The following is a 17,707-nucleotide window of genomic DNA, read 5'->3' as shown; positions in this document are numbered from 1 at the left end:
TCCATTAAAAGGAATAACCCTAAAAATTACCTGCAAAGTGTAGGAGATGGAGAAGTTGTACAATTTGATATAGTGCAAGGAAAGAAGGGTTTACAAGCAGCAAATGTTACTGGGCCTGGAGGTATTCCAGTCAAAGGCAGCCGTTATGCACAAAATTATAAACAATATCCATCCCAGCAACTTCCCTACCCGCAACCTACTTTCTCCTTTTACCCTATACCCAATATGAACCCTTTCCTAAGTTTACCCCATCCCCAGTTTATTCCTAATCTGTTTTTCACCCCATGGCTTCCCTATACAATTCCCTTTCCCTACAACTCCTCTGCAATGCTGAGGGGGGGATGAAAAGGGGGAGGGAAGAAATTAAACCCTCTCCTGCCTCAGTTTCCCCACAAAGCATGCCTGGAGAGTCCTGTCTCCCTTCTGTCAGCCTTAAGATGTTCCAGGGAATCTGTTTGGACATTTAAAGATTCAGGAGGGTGGCTTGTTTTGTTTTGAAACTGTCCTTGTTATCTCATGTTTATCCAGTTGTTTTCAAAGTTAAGTTTTAAATCTCTTTTTGTTAAAAATAAATGGGTGAAATGTTGGGGCCCTCCCCCTGCCATGTAGTCCTGGGAGAGGGGCCCTGGGGGGGAGACACGGGGTTTCCCTGGCCCCTGGTCAGCCTCGTTCCCCATTGCTTGGTTTGTGTTCCCCTGCACGGGCAAGGACCCTCGGGTCCCGTGATTGCCTCAGTTCCTCGGCAGAGCCCCGGCCATGCAACTGGAGAAATAAACATCTCTGAAACATCTACCAAGAATCGGTCCATATATATTTCTTTTCCATGGGCCTCGTTGTTTGATACGCGTGTTACAGTATCCGCACTGTAACAGATCTGATATTCATAAACCACTGCAAAAGCATTAATTTATCTACTATCACCTTAGTGGAAAATTAAACCTGTCTTTCTTTCTACTTCATTTGTATGTAGCATCTTCAAGGTGCTGACAACAGTCAGCCTGGACTTTTTGTATTATAGACAAGTCTTTCATCAGAAGAGGGAGAATTCTTCACCTTCTCTGAGTTTCCCAGCCTTCATCCCCACCATCCTCCCAAAGATAGTATTTTTTTTTCATTTCCACCTCTTCTCATGTGAACTTGCCCATCTGTTTCCATTTACTACCAGGTTCCCCTCTCCTATCCTCTCCATACAGCTGATGAACCACACAGTACTCTCCTCCTTCTTCTTCTTCCCCCAGCAGTTAGCTCATGGCAGCTCTCTCCCTCGTCTTTCTGAGGACCTGCTTGCCTGAGCAAGAGGGCAGCTCACCCTGGGGTCACTGGCCCTGGGGCTTGTGCAGCATCCTGCCTCTGTCTAGGAGAGATTCCCAACCGACCTTGCAGCTTTGCCAAGTCCCTGTCACTCCCTGCCACCCACAGGCTACTCGGTGGGAACCACAGGACACAGAGGCAACAGCACTGCACGCCAGTGTGTCTGTGCCGGGGCTATCGACAGAGGTGGTGTAAAACTGATACTGCTTCTCTGGAGGACATCCCACTTTGAGGCATTCATCCACACATGTGCCTGCCATGTTTCCAGAACAACTGCTTGATGAGGGCACTGCTTCTTGCTCCCTCACCCCTTGGTGTGCTGGCTGCTACGCAGGACTTGGCATTCAGACACTGCAAAACCAATGAGGCTACACAGTGATAAAAATGCTAGCAACAAATAATGAATGGGAGACTTCAGAAATAAAGGAAAGAAACAAAATTGCAGCTGACACAATAAGTATTTACAAAATAATAGTAGGGGTCAATCAGAAATTTTCACCCTTGCTCTCCTGTCATTACATGAGGGTAAGGAAATACTGCCTGAAAGAAGAAGCTGATCTTTGGAAACTCATGAAAAGAAAATATTTCCCCTCTCCACTCACAGTATATAATTAGCTCATGGTAATAGTTGTCCTTGTGTGTCACTGAGGCCAAGTACTCTGTAAGATACAGTAGTAAAAAATACTTGTAGTTACCTATTTTGTAGGAAGGATACTAATGACAAGCTTCAGGCTTTAGGTCAGTCTCTGTTAAAGACAAGGAGGAGACTTGATACACTGGCTCTTTCAGAGAAATTGAATATTAGACCACAGAGACTTATTGTCTGATTCTGTACGGCAATTTCTACTGTAAAGAGAGCAAGGAGGATGCAGAAGGCTCGAGGATCAAGAGGAAACAAGTAAGGAGTGGGAGAAAAGATCTATTATAATAAAATGAGAATAAAATAACGGTAAAGAAAAAGCTTGAGCTGATGTTTAGGTAAACTCTCTTTTACTTTGTTTCTGTTTAATGTTTCTGTGGGGCTCTCCAGAGGTTTTATTAGAGACTATATATTTACCTTTCTTTTATAGAAACATGCTTTTGAGGATCTTATTATTTGACTTGGAAGCTACCTCCAGTGTTTACCTAGATGATTATCAATATGCAGTAAGTCTGACTTTGATCTCAGTTCCATTTACAGTTATATTGATTTATTACTACGATTAATTAGTCCTAGAAAGGAATGTCCAGCAATTAGAAGTTTGTGAAGACCAGATACCATGTGCTGTTATGGTTAGAGAAAGTACATATTATGAAGCGCAGTACTTGTGCATCAGCTGTAAAAAAAGAAAATTTTTTAATTTTTAAAAAAACCTGATTGGATAAGTATGACTCAAAGGTATTAAATTAATGGATAAAATGGGAGAGATGGTACAAGGTTCACTGACCATTCTGGACATCAAGTTAAACATTTGCTGGGGTTTGAATACTTTTCTTTGATTTTGATGCTTGTGTCTTTCAAGGTTCCATTACCTCTGCCAGCCATCCTCCAAGAAAGAAAAAACTGATTTAACCCAAAATACTAAGGCAAAGTTAATATTCTGTGTATTACTGACCAATCTGAAATTGTAGCTGATGGTAGTTTTGCCTGAAAATCTGAACAAAGTGTCACAAAATGTCACAAAGTGGATCAGTGTAATTGCACAGAATGCATTTGAAGCAGAGCTATTCTGATCCACATGTTAAAGTTACTCCTTTCCAGTATTTTCTGGACTGTCCTTAGACCAAGGGAACTTGATGCCTTTCAAAAATTGCTCCTTTAAAAAAATGCAGGCTGGAAACAGAGTCCCTCCCCAGGAATCAAAAGTATTGACTGTAGGAACAGTATGTCCACTCATCAAAGTAGTGCTCCACTTTTCAGTTTAGCTGGTAGCTCATTGTTGCTTTGAGAAGGGAGTGCCAGTGAAACCTTAAAACATAGAAAACCTAGTCTGGGAGAGAAATATACTATGCACACATCCATCTCATTCAGTTACTTTAGTGTTTCCAAGTTTTGTCAGTGATAATGCAAGACAGCAATTGCAACATAAACAAGAGCAAATGTATCTTTATTTGGGTTACTCAGCTTTCTATCCTACTGTTTTCTCTTTCATATTAGCCCCTATTCCATGCCCCAGGGCTCCTTACCAGCTCCTCATTAAGGCATGCACCTTCTTGTGGCTCCCTATCAGCCTCCTGCACTGCAGCAATTAACCCATTATAGTACCAAGTACATGACTGTTGCAGCTTTTATTCAGATTCATAATGCATTCTCATTGCACGCCAGGTTTTAAAATTAATTTTGAAGGAAACAAGAGATGTGTTGAAACATGTCAGACTTTTCCAAAAATGGATCATGCCATAAATAATGAGGTTTTTCTAAAGAAAGGAAATACAATGGATCTCGCTCCTCTGGTGTCCGTAAATCATATTATCATTGTTGAAGGGGGAGGGGTATTGTTTAAACTGGAGAAAGTGGAGATCAGTTGGAAGAGCTGAGAGGAACTGATCGGAGAAAAGGTGACTGCAGGTTGTACTGAAAACAGACATACTGGGATGGGCAGAGATCAGTAGTCGAGTCCTACACAGGTTGCTCTTATTATCAATTATTTTGTAGGGTCCTATTTTCGTTAATACCCACACTGCAGAAAAGGGAGTATATGCAAGTGAAATTTTCTGCTTACACAAAGCTAGGAAAAAATTCCAATAGTGGCTTGCAGTGCAAGCAGAGAAAAAGGAAGAAAAGGAATGGGATGGGACACCATGAAATCCAGGAGTGAAGCCTCAAGATGGTGCACTTCAGGAGATAAATAATGAAGCAGTGGGCTTAGGCACACATTTTGGGTGGGTAGCATGGCTACAGCATCTGGCTAAAAGAAGTACAGTTGGGTACTTAAAAAATTTGGATTACACTCCTTGCTAATAAAAGGTGATCATGAGCCTTAGGTAAGTTGTGCCTGTATAAAAAAAAAAAAAGATTGATGAGGGAGAGTGAGAATGGAAGCGGTGGAGTTTTTTCCTAATTTTCATTGCTCTGACAGAGTACAGCCAGGCAGTGCACAACTTGGGTCACCCATTTTATCGCAGCCATGTGCAACACGATTAATTCAAACTGGGACAAGTACCAGGAAGGTGCGCTGGTAGGAGGAGGTAGGGCTATCTAATACAGCAAACTAAAAGGGCTTCACTTGTTTACACAAACAAAACAAAAGCTGAAAGGAAACATAACTGTTGTCTATAAATACAGAAGAGCTATTTAAAGGATGATGTTGACATAAGAACAAATGGTTATAAAATGACCATGAATAAACTCCAACAGGAAATTAGGAGGAAGCACTGGAATGATATCCTGGAGCAGCCATCCAACAGGAGCAGGGGAAGCAAGAAACTTCACTGGTTACAGCATGAAACTTGAGCACTTCATGAAACCAATTATGGGACGTGCAGCTGACAGCAAAAGCTGAGGTTTGAACTTGATGCAGGAGGTCCTTTTAAATCCTATTTCCTATGTTTCCAGGGGAAGCTGATTTAAATCTTCAGCAAGAGATGTCTTAGATGCTGATAACAGTAATTAATACCTTACACTCCTGTAGTACCCTTCCATCTAAAGACCACAAAGAACATTGAACACACGTGGGAATTACGTATCTAAATATCCACCTGTGTTTTTTCTGTTGCTTTGCAGCCAGGAAATTGTGATGCCCTGAGCAACTCTTTTGGATCGCTTGCAAAAAATCTGTAAAAATGAAGAATAGACCTAACAGATCTCCTAGTTTTAAGAATAAACCTGTAGTTTTTAAAATTTCATCATGTTTCCAAGGCTTTTTAATTCCAGAAAATCTATGAATTGTATAGAATTGCTGGTACAAAGCTATAAGCCATATGCTGTTTAGCTTAAAATGTCAATGAGTGAGTCAGCAACAACAAGAAAATGAAGGTGTTTGTAAATGTTGCATTTAAAAAGCATTTAGAAAAATGAGAGTGGTCCTCCAAAGATGTGCGCATCTTCAAAATCAGAACAATGCAGTATTTCACAGCCATTAAATAACGTGTCATGTAGCTACAAACAAGAATCATATAGCCTGAAAAAATGTTGTTTTCCTCTTGGGGAGTTGGAACAGAACCAGTTCTGTGTGTGTTAATCCCCACTCTGACTTCCACTGGGAAAGGTGCCAGGGGTGGCAAGGGATAGAGAGCAGTCGTTCCCTGGCTCTGCTCCCTGCCCTGAAACCTTTCCCTCCCAAATCTGCAGAACCCCAGCTGCACTTGCATGCATTCAAACAGGCACACAGAACAGACTAAACACACTGGTTTGGCTCTTCTCTGAGGACTTAAAATCACTACCCTTCCACTTCCATCACATAGGAATAAGTCCTTAAGTCCATCTGATTTCTTGCCTTCACTACGCTGATCTCTAAAGAGTGAAGCACTGAGTACAGAGATGCATTCAGAGAAAGATCTCATCTACACAATTCCCACCTACCAATGTTCTCCTGCTTCTTACACTGTCATGTCAGATGCCAGGTTTGGTCCCCAAAAAGAGCAGTAAGACCACTGCCCTCTGCTCCTTCAAATTCCTCCACTCTGCATCCTCTGCTGGGGCCTTTACAAGCCCCAGGCAAAGGTGAGCCAGGCGGGCTTCCATGTCTGTGTAGAGCCATACCCCAAAAGAACCGGCTCTGCCCAGAAAAATATATACTCTAAGTCAAAGGAAGCTATGTGTGTAGCTGAGCACAGAATCTGTCAGCAGTGGTGCATAGACCCTGTTAAAAGCAGGCGCTTGAAACAAGATGGAGTGTGTTCCCAGGGTAAACCAGCTCTGAGGATAAGGACTCAATAAACATGGCACAGGAAGCAGTGTTGTGCTGGGTGCAGGGATGGAAGGGGAAGGCACACACAGAGAATTTGTCAAGCATCTGAAAGCATCCATTTCAAGAAAGCCAATTATTTTCTAGGTGACTAAAATTTACATACTCTTATCTGTAATTGGGAAAGATATGACCATGTAGAGGACTGAGAGTTAGACTGCCCCCACCCTTCCCATGCTGCTGGTTCTTCTGGGCCATAATCTCTTCCGTGGATAGAGTACAGAGCCTTGTTTTCCCAAAGCTCAAAACAATGAGGCCATGATCATTATAATAACATACAAATAATAAAAGTAGTAGGAATTCCTATACATAAAAAATCCAGATTCTGCCCACAAAAGTATATGCTCTCTTTAAGTCAAAGAAAATTGCATGTGTGTAGCTGAGCTCAGAAGCTGGCAAGGAGCCCACTTGTAACTAAGTCATGAATGTGAGGACAGAATAGATCCCATTGTCTCTTGAGAGCTTTTTAATTTTTCTTTGTTTTTCTCTAGGACATGAATTACCTAAACTGAGAACCAGAATTTTTATCCAATGTAATGTGTCTCTGAGAGGCAGCTTTTAAATACTTTTCTTTCTTTTTAGATCAGTTACCACTTTAAAGACTGCTGAGAGAAAAATGTATGTCTATTATCTCTTCCTATAGACCTACCCAAAGAAAGTTTAATCTGCTGTGGATGATGCCTAGAGAAGTCTCTGGTCAAGATTTGCCATGATTCAATTCATCCAAGAGAAGGGGTAAAGGGTTTCTTCCTTTGAGCTCCCCTACAGCCTTTTCAAGGCCACACTTTTCCACATAGGGACTAGAAGATAGAGTGAAAAAGTAATACTGTCCCTGCCTGGCTCTGTGGGGCATACACCTGCACCCACAGAAGCACGGGTGGGTTCACTGTTACAGTCGGTAGCAAAGAGTCGAGAAGGGCATTTGCGTGCGTTCTGCCAGGAACATTTATCGCTACACTGCTGAAGGTTGCAGAGGCAAATACGAACACAACCCCAAAGCTCACAGTTTTATCTGGGGACGGGGAAAAGGCAGGACTGGGGAACAGGGACCAATGGGGGAGTGGCGAGGGGTAGAGGCTGACAGCCAACCGGGGAATCCAAACTGGGATAGATTGACATTACAGAACAAGCATCCTGGGAGAAGCCTTTCTGGTCACCCTAACATAAAGTGGTTCTTGTGGTACTAGGGACTTGTCTTACTGAGAACTCTCTGTCCCTTGTAATGTATGTTCACTGGCCACCACAGAAAAGTGTCTTTTCTGATTTTCCTCAGGGTACAGTACAGTTTTACTGATCTTCCCTTGGTTTCTGCCATTGCCCCTGTTTAAGGGCCTTCTAAAGAGCAAAGTGAAATATAAAAATTAATATGGTTTCCAAACACATGATCTTTCAAGCAGTTTTTCTGCCGAGTTTTAGAACTGCAGTGCCAATTTCTTCCTATTCCTCCCTTTTTACTTCCAGAATTTTCTACCTGTCTTCACAGAAGATCTTTGCAAAAGCTTGTAGAGAAGCAACAGGAAGTTTTTTTCCCTACTTCTCTGGACAAAGATGATAGCCTGAGAAGGATATTTAGCCTAAAATCTCTTGTGGCTGCTGTTTCTGACCTGGAACACACTGAGATTACATCTCAGATCAGCATTTTTAGAAAGATCTGTACACATTTTTTATTTGAGAATTTGCCTTGGTTCCAGATAGGGCTCCTAATATCTAAAGAGGAGAAGACTAGAAATCTTGAGGAGTCCCCCTGGCTGAAGCAACCAAACAAACTCAACAGCCAGTCTTCTAGTTCCTATCCTCATTTCCTTCTCTCCCAGCTTCACTGTCCACCCAGGAGGGCTCCATTGAACAGGTAAAACTGTGCCACAGGAAATAATTCCCAATTTGTGCTAACAATCTTTATCTGTCCACTCTCTCACATCTAAAATCCCAATATCAAAAGCAGAGGTGTCTTTGTTTTGATTTCAAAGTAGCTCAGGTAGAGGAGAAGACAAAAACTTGATAAAATGACAAGAAACTTGACAAAAATCCACAGAAATAGAAAGACTGATGGTAAGCTGATAATGTATGACTTAAAGGTATTTTACCAGTATCTAATCATACTGTGGAGAGAAGGAAGCATTGTAAGAGCAGTTGTTTACTTATTATTTTCAACTTCGGCATTCATTTGATACATGTTAGAGGGCTCAAATGCAACCACCTTAGTGTTCAGGTGGTGTATTTCACTGTGAGCTTGTGGGAAGTCTTCAGCTTGAAGACACTGGAATATTTTGCTTTGAAATGGTCTATGGGGTTTTTTTTCGGTTTTTTTTAAGAGTTATAGGATTTAATTGAGTTGGTGGTCTGCTGTCTTTTTCAGTAAGAAGTTACACGTAAGCTGTCTCCTGTTTTCCTCTCTCTTCCTCTCTCTCCTTTTCCCTCACAGATTTTGCTAAGCATGTACATCCATTTCAGAATCTAATCATAGACAACTTAAATCTTTCCAATGTTACCCACATTAGTAATTGCAAAATAATAAACATGACAAAATTCAGATTAATAGGGCATCCTGCACAACTTGGATGGCGGGGAGAGCCCTCTGGAATTCTAAGAGTAATAGGTCTGTGTTTATTTCTCAACCAACGGCATAATGTGACTGATTTACAAGAGTTTAACTCAAGTGTTAATCTGACAGTGACGAAGAGCTTCTCAGTGGCAGAATCACTTACACTATCATATTAGTTGCCTCCTCTATTAAAGCAGTATGGTCGATAATTGGAATGCTTTTATGTCTAGTGGTTCTGACAAGGCTCTCTTTAGGTCACATATGGGCGGTCTGGCTTGCTGCACAGCTGAACAGTGGCAAATGATTTAAACTGAGAAAGTATTGTTCTCCTCGTATTATGGAGCAAGGGCAGTTCAAGGAAAGTAAGGCTCTGCACCGGCTACCTGCTGGTGTGTAGTAAAATAAGATGGACATGATACTGGGTTGGGAGTACAATTAAATCTATTTTGCACCAATGTGTTGGTGGACAGATGAGTTTCCACATGGCAGAGCTTTATGATCTTTAAGGTAGACTGAACTAATAGATTGGTGTGGAGCGCACTGAAGTTACTAAGGATGAGAAAGCAAGCAGCAGTACATTTGAACTACAGGTTTCTCATATGCTCCACGTCATGCTGAGTTTTTATAGCTCCTGGCTTTCAAAAAGCCTGTTTCAAAGAGGTTTGCGCTAGACTGGGCATGCAGTTTTGCTCTGCAGATATTGTCGCTACCGATTTAGTGGAATGCAATTAGGAAGCCTAAATTAAGTGGTAATGGAGAACCAGCTCTTGAAACTGGGGTTTCCACGGCAACCACTGCTTACAATACAGCCTTCAGTTAGTTTTCCCACTTTATCTGCAAAATGCACAATTGAGCTTTAAAACAGCTTTGTGCTGAAAAGCGCACTGTAAACAACTGTTTGCAATGAGAGTTTTACACTGTCTTTAAATACAACAAGCTATCAAATAAAATTTATTTGTCCACACTAATAAAAAAAATAAAAAATCCACGCAATACAGAAAGCACTAAAGGGTCCAGAAACTTATTATTCATTCTGGAAATGTATATATAATAAAAACTTCAAGATCTTGTGGGTCCTCAATTTGTCTTTTAAGTCTTATCATTATTCCTCAATTTTAAGACACATAATCCCATATCTCTCAGTAGTGAGAAGAACTGAGCATTTTGGTACAAATACTGCATTTATCTCAATAACAACACTATATAGTTATAAAGCGCTTTTTGTCTAATCTGAACTAATAAATGTGCATTTTCATCAGACTTCCTTTAACATCTAGCAATCTTTTACAAATTATTTTTTTTTCCCTTTATGATACAATATTATATCCTTCACAAATGTTCTTATTTTATGACAAAGTAATGCTATGCCATTTCTGAAATGCTTAACATTCTTGATTGCTTTAGGATCATAGCCCAACTTTTGCATCTTTTCAGAGGCAACCACAGGTGACTAAATATGCACAAAATGCAGGAAAATGGAAAGAATGATGTTAAGGTCATAGGTGTAAAATGTTCTGACCACCCTTTTCATGATAACCCCATCAAAATGAATCTGTAAACTGAAATTATGAATTTGCAACCAATCATTTTTCTCTGTTGTACAATCTCAAGTCTTGGACTAGTACTGTCAGGAGATTGGTAAGAGTTGAGAGCTTGGCAGTTTTTAATTTTCTTTTTTTTTCACCCCTTCTTATACTTCTTTGTTTTAATTAAGATAAAAATCTCAGAGAAAACCTTGTGCAAACTTCCCTGCGATAATTTCAGAAGAGATATCATGTAATTTTGATTTTTGGCCTATCAGCTGATAAGTACTCTTTTAAGGAAGCATTTTTTGGAAAAGGAGAGAAAATACACCAGGAAAGGATCCCCACAGCAAATCAAAACGGACCTAATTTGTGTCTCAGCTGAAGTACAGTAACCCAAGCATCTTGCAGCCTTTCAAGGCTGATGCACTTTGTGTGTGTGTGTTTTAGCAACCATACCGGGTCGATGCAAAGAGAGAAAAAGGGTGTGGGGGTAAAGGTGGAGGGAAGGGAAGAGAAGGGGGAGGTGTGGGTGCCTTTCCTCAGGAGCCTGTTGGTCAGAGGACTGCATCTTGACATCCACAGTCATGTATAAATCTGGATTTGATATAGTCTCCGCAAACTTTGAACATGCCAGGCAGGGAAGCCTGCCCTTCACAGTACGGGTGCACCTTCAGATTGGGCTCTGACTATTCTGATCTGCTTGAAACAGCCTTTTCAGCACTAACCAAAAACAGAGTGAGGATAGCAAGCCTGATTGCAAAGTTCACATCTCCTCTGCTGTGTGCCGGTGCTAATGGGAGTTTCTCCTGTGATGGGTAGGTCATAAAACACACAGCTGCAGAGACTGTGCAGGGTGAACAAATCAAAGAACTCAGTAATAAAAATGATGTGTGTGCCAATATTATTTAATATTAACTTGTGAAACTGTTGAAGAAACACATCTTTGTCATATATCAGAATTGGCTCTAAAGCTGAATCAACAGATTAATAGGGTTATTTGTAATGATATTGTCCTCATAAAGGCTTTATTATTTAGGAATCAGAGTTGGAAATTGTAATTTCTTTAATGATTTTTCATCACATAAATTAGCCTGCCTCAACTTCTCCGTCTAGAAGGCAAGAGGAGAGGTTGAGCTGGTCCTCTTCCTCATTCTTACACAAAATCTGCTCATTTGGATGGATCCCAAATTTTAAAGAAACAAGTTCCTGGAAGAAATGCAGAATGCCAGTGCTCACAAGACTTTCACAGGGCATCTCGTTTCAACACCGACTGCCTGCATTTTATCAGAGTACTAAAGGACACATTGAAATTATTTTGTTCTGGCACTGGCATGCGTTGTGATGTGTATGCATTCAATTGCACTTGACAAATCTTTGGGGCAAACAAAATGGTCTAATGTAAGGAAATATCTTAACATATTCCAAAATGACATTTTTAGACCAAACATGTGTTCGATTGATTTGCCTTCTCCAGAGATCACTTTTGAATGCATGCCAGCGATAAGCAGGGGGGGGCAGGCTCTCGCTGAAGGCCAGGCGGGTCAGCCGTGCTTCCGCTGGTATTTCCTGCGCTGCAGAGTCCCGTACCTAACTGTACAAATAGCTCCACATGGCATCCTGAGAGCGTGCCAGGGAATTTTATGATCACACGCCAAGTATGGTTGTCAGGTTCCACTCCACTGCTGTGTGTGTATGTGTGTGTTCATATGTGTGTGTGGCTGAAGCTAACTTCAGACTGAGTAATTACCATAATCCAAACAGGGCCTTTACCATCTTATTTGCATTCAGCCAGCAGTGCTGTTTTTATCAGCACCACTACTGAATTGTTGCAAAGTTTTAATTATCTTGACAACTCTCCTTTTTTTTTTTTCATTCCTTTTTTTTTTCTTTCCCCTCTTGGGTTGTGTTTGGATTTCAGCAGTCATCCCCCTATGGCAGCAATCACATTTCTGCAATGGGAAGTTTTCTCACTTTTTCTTCTAGTAGTTATAAGCAGCCACAAAGGCTGCTTAGAATGGGGCAGAAATGGAGGGAAGTTGTATTTATTAGTTAATGCCTAATATTTTTTTCAGCAAAAGTCACTCCAGATGCCTCTTTTTGAATTGTGCTTGAAGCCCTGGCATAACTTTACAGATGTGTAAGCTTGCAGAATTGAAAGAAAACCATTTCCTATGCAGACAGATACCCCCTTGCATAAATGTTTGCCAAAACAGAGCTTTAGTTGTCATGTTTTCAATGTTTCCATAATCTTTTGATTTAGGATTAGTATAAAGTGTATCATGTCACTTATATTTGCTCTCTCTCAAACACCGTGCATTTTCAGTATTTGAATGCTGTTAGACAAATTCAACCTTGAAATAAGACACCGTCTCCTAGCAGTAAGGGTAATTAAACATTGGAAGAGCTTACCCAGGGAGGAGGTGGACTCACCATAGCTTGGAGTCTTTAAAATGAGATTAGACATCTTTCTGAAAGACATTGTTTAATCTAGTTTCTTGGGAAAGATTCTAGTGCATATATACAGGGGGTCAGACAAGATGATTACCAAAGTCCCTTTTGACTTCTCAGCCTGTTGATCTAGAAATCCGAGTTCAGATATGGTTTGGTTCACGTTTAAAGATCAATTATAACATCTACATATCAAAAATCAGGTTTTGGGAATATTAAGACTAAATAGGTTTCAAAACTTTGTTGTCCACTCCAGACAATGATGTTCTGCCTGCTGGGTTCTGCACTACATTTTGTTTTCCCTTTATAAGTAGTTACATATTACAAAGGTTAATGCAGAATAAAATAATCCAGTATGAGATTGCTAGGGAAGAATAGAAGGCTTTAAAGCCTAAAGATTCACAAGAAGAACAAATGCAAAAATGATTTCTAGCCTGTTGGCATCTCAGGTACAATAGATGTTTTAAAAATAAGCCAAATTAATGTCTTTTTCTAACCACAGAATATTATAACTGTATTTAGCATCTCACCACTTATGAAGTTTATGCATTAGATTACATATAATTGCCATCAAACAGTGTGGCAGTATTCTGTTCATCTGCAAGATAAACAAACTCTGTTTAACAGTCCTTAGGCATTTCTTTTGCTGCAGGTTGGCCTTATGAACACCTTATCCTTGTTTTCCCTTTAAAAGGAAAAAAATTAAAGGTAAAAACCATTAGGGATTTCTCTTTAAATCCAGCAATCTATGCATACTACTAAGAATCAATGCTCTGTAAGCTGTCTGGTGTTCTGCAATAAATTCTAGCTTTTATAGACTTTTTCTGGGCCAGGTAGCTGTTAATGCCATAGAAATTGATTATTTGTGGTGTTCTTATCACTGCTTAAAATATCTAATTGCTTTTTCTCCACAGATTTGGATTTGGCTTGCTTGATGCTGGACGATTAATGAAGGAAGCCCTAACTGGACAAATGTTGGTCCCCTGAGACAATGTGTTGTTGATAACAGGTCTGATTTGAGCAAGTCTAGTCAAATTCAATTTTAATAGTATTTAAAGGCACACACAGGACACATATAGCTGAGCTTTCAGCGGGTTTGTCTGATTTTTACATCTGTTGTGTTACCAAAGCTTATTCACATTAAGTATTAAACTTTGCAAGGCAGTAAAGACACATACCTGTCAGCTGCAGAAACACAAATTTTGCCTCAGTATAGAAGGTTTTGTTCAAAATTTGCCTTTATTCTTTCACACTTATGCAGATTGGAATATGTAATTCACCACTGCATGACTGTTCCTGTGGAGGAATTATTGCACTCTGATTATTTTGAACCCTAAAAATTATTGATTGAGGTAAAGAAGAGACAAGAAGGTATTGCAATCAGTTCTCAATCTAGTGAGGGCAACCTTTTTAAAGGCAGCTAATCCTTAGCCTAAAATCGGTATGCAGTTGCTACCGCTGCTACAGGACTTTTCACATCAGTGTGCCATGTGAAGTTAAGTACAAAATGTTTTCCACTGCACTACCAAATCAAGATAACCACCAAACATCAAGGCACTATCTTATTAGATTGCTGCATTGAGTGTGAAATTCAGCTCACAGCTCAGTCACTGCTCCAGCTGAGGAGGAAAAGGTCTCACATGCCACCAGAATACTGGACTTCAGGGTGTCTCCCTTCTCATGAAGTTGAAGCAATGACATCTAAAGTCAGTAGGGTCTAGAGTACTTTCCTCCTTCCCGGACTTCCTGTTTTCTAGAGAGAGGTAAACCAAGGGAAGTGGAACTTGCATCTGTGCACCGTGCACCCCTTGTAACCAGTCTCGCTTTCTTTGTCCCCGAAGAGGGTTATCGAAAGAAACCCTAATGGCCAGCTCCCTGCAGGTCTAGGTATGGCACTGCACATTGTTTTAAGCACCATTTTGCAGAAGTGACTGTGTTTTCTTCTGTGGTGTTTGTTGTCTTTTGTATTCTCTGGAGGGAAAGGCAGAAATTTCAGAGGCGGAAGAAAAATGGATGGACATGGAAAGTATTGAACACAAGGTTCATGCTCCAGCTCCAGCACTTATCTGTAATCATAGTCCTTTTCAGCAAAGTGGCCCCTAGCCAGTTTGGGACCTGGGGTCCTCTCCTCTGGCTGATGCTAACAATATTTGATTCAAATAAATCAATAACCCTGTTCGTGTCTTTTGCAGCATTATCATAGTCACAGCAGTGATGCCGTAAACTAATGTTTTACTTAACAGCCTAATAACGGTTTAGGCAGTGTTTCATGTATGAGGATACCCCAGGTCTGTCTCCTGACAGAAGAGTCAGGCTTGTCACTGTCACCTTGAAGAGACCACCTTAGACACAATGCTCTGAATCAGGGTGTTCCCCCTCTGTGAAGGCATGTCATACTTTTGGAAACAATTTAAGATTTATTCGTCAGGAAAAAATGAGAAACATAAGATAATTTTTTTTTCATGCTGTGCAGGTACAGAGCAGTTACCTACTATGAGCTCATCCCACAAGCCGTGGCGTGGTTTTGTTTATCCATTCCAGCCAGATTAATATTAAGATAGACTGGGTGCAAACAGCTGGTTTTGTGCACCTATGTGTCAGTGACTTCTGCATGCTTTTCAATCATTTCTATAGAAAAGACAGCAATGCACTAGAAATGTGTAGTCTTGTGAGGTGGTTGCCTCCCAAAGATGTTTCGCTGTTCAATCCTGCAGTAATGCTCCAGCATAGCAGTGGCTGAGAGTTACACCCCTGAGGGACAGGAGTACTCTCCCTTTTCTCTGGATCAATGTTATATGTAAAAGGCACAGCAAGGAAGTCTGTTTCTCAATATTGTACCTACTTGAGGCTCCTGAAGGTGTGATTAATTAGGAGTGATTAATTAAACCATGAGTCATGACCTCCTTTTTTTCCTGTCACATTACTTATGAACAAGAGGGCCGTCAGTGTAGTTAAATAGTATAAGACAGTAAATTTAGAGGAAATAAAAAGAAATCAGTTGTGCTGCATGTGGTCAACCTATGGGATTTTCTGCTACAGGTGACCATCTGATAAATAGGGTTCCTTGACTAAAAGGAATAGTTGTTAATACTATTACCATAACAGGTGGAACCATTGCTGTATTTCTGGGACTTCTGGGTGTACTGGGAAGGCAGAAGTGAGTCCTGCTTGACTAATAAAGTAAGAACAAATGCTCCATGTGCTGGGAAGTCAGGCAGGAATGCTCCATGGACAGCAGCACTGCACTATTAGCTTGCCATTTCATGGTTTGCTTGGTTGTTTATTTGTCTGTCTTTTTAATTCCTCTGGAAAATACTGTACTGGCTCTCTCTGTTGACTGAATGACCAGGCTTGGGCAGAAGACATAGCATTCTTCTTCTCTGACCTTTATATCAAAATTGATTAACAATAATTCTTTTGCAGAAAAGGATTGACAATAAGATGTGGATGTTCATCTTTAATGAACTCTAGTCATCAAGTGGAAACCCGCTAACTTTGAAGATGCAATTGAGCACCTTCTCAGCAATAGCTGAATACTTACTCCTCAAAATGGTAAAGTAATGCTTTATTCATAGATAATATGAAGAACTACCTGTTGTTCTAGTTGGATTTTTTGTGTCTTTCATATAATTACTTGGGACCTGTCTCATTAGTGGCAAAAGCAGGAATTGCTGGCTAGTATTTATGCAGTTAGAAATTGTATAAATAAGATTTAGAGGCTGTGTAATCCTGTAAAATATTCAGAATTTTGTTTATGTATTTTAATCTGTAACAAGTCCACTCATAACCTAATTGGTTTTTTTGTTATCATGTTTGGCATTTTAGAGAAGAGTTCACTGGAAGGTGTCTGTTTTATATTATTGTCACTTTCTAATACAAGACTCTTATTTAAAAGACTCTTTGTTTTCAATTATGAAAATACTTTCCTGATCTCATTAAGCCAAAAAAAGATGAAGTGCTATTTTTCCTTTTTATTTGTGACAATACAAATTAAACACACCTATGGCAAAGCAATTACTGTGTTTATTCTTTTTATACAGAGCAAGCCTGTTAACTGTGGATGTGAAGAGATGAAGCAAGCAAAACAAGAAAACGTGTGAAGAGCTTTGCTGCCATATCATCACTGTATCAGATAGTTTTAGGATCGATGAGTGAATAGGTATGTAAGAGAGACTGTTATTCTACAGAGAAGGGTTATTTCAAAGAAGCAAAGGGGGAAAAAATTAAAAGGCACATCAGTACATTGTCACTATATTAGAGAAAGAACTTCATTTGTCTTCTTTTAATTTGGGGTCTTTACAGTGGAACAGTACTACAGAGAAATCTAGATAACAATGTCTTTGATCTTATCGAGTGTTGCCACAGTTTTGTTGTTTTCTTGTTGGAGTTACTCATGTAAGAGAAACCACCCTGCTGTATAAGTTAAAAGCTCAAATTCTGTCCTTCATTTTTTGCACTTTACATTATAAGACACTTTGTTTACTGTAGAGGTAATAGATATCGTCACCTTTGTTTAACCATAAAGTGTTGATTTTCAAATTACTTGAAGTTTTAATTATTATTATTATAACTTGATACTGCTACAATGACATTTCACATGCAGAAGTTATATCAGTGTAAATCACTTGGGGCAACAGGCAGAAATTAAAAGTTTTTTCTCTGAATATTCATAGTACACTGGAAATTGGTAGGTCAGGACTTCTCACAGATAAGACCATCCATTGCTGTGTTTCCCTCCGTGGACATACATGCTACATTCCCTTCCTCCCTTATATACCAGAGCAACAAAAACGTGAGAATCCCTCACTAGCAGGGATTCAGTGGTCTTCTTTGCCAGGCACTAGTTTTGGTGGTTTTGGTGCTGTACAAGACTGCTACCTTGCAGAAGGTATGGGGGATGTCTGGATTGCCAGCATCAAGTGCTTACTTTAAATGCCAGAGGTGGAGGAGTTCTGCAAAGAGCTGAAAAAATACAGGTAGATTAATTTGCACTT

The 17,707-nt window shown here is 40.1% G+C and overlaps 1 long non-coding RNA gene across 3 annotated transcripts in view; it reads left to right on the top strand.

Annotated features, from left to right (window-relative positions):
• The window catches only part of LOC121670089, a 173,920-nt gene that overhangs the window by 133,774 nt on the left and 22,439 nt on the right, over window positions 1-17,707 (top strand). For 2 of the 3 annotated variants that reach the window (XR_006018041.1, XR_006018039.1), the window contains 3 exons: window positions 13,628-13,722; window positions 16,137-16,265; window positions 16,754-16,872. This is a non-coding gene — a long non-coding RNA (uncharacterized LOC121670089). Of the gene's footprint in view, window positions 1-13,627; window positions 13,723-14,554; window positions 14,601-16,136; window positions 16,266-16,753; window positions 16,873-17,707 lie in introns of all 3 variants that reach the window. The other variant, XR_006018040.1, reaches the window with a different exon arrangement.

The sequence above is a fragment of the Corvus kubaryi genome, unplaced genomic scaffold, assembly GCF_017639235.1.
Source record: "Corvus kubaryi isolate FWS band 111438036 unplaced genomic scaffold, C.kubaryi_AGA036_p1.0 133, whole genome shotgun sequence".
NCBI lineage: Eukaryota > Metazoa > Chordata > Aves > Passeriformes > Corvidae > Corvus > Corvus kubaryi.
The sequence above is the reverse complement of the archived record's forward strand: the minus strand, read 5'-3'. Positions and strand labels throughout refer to the sequence as shown.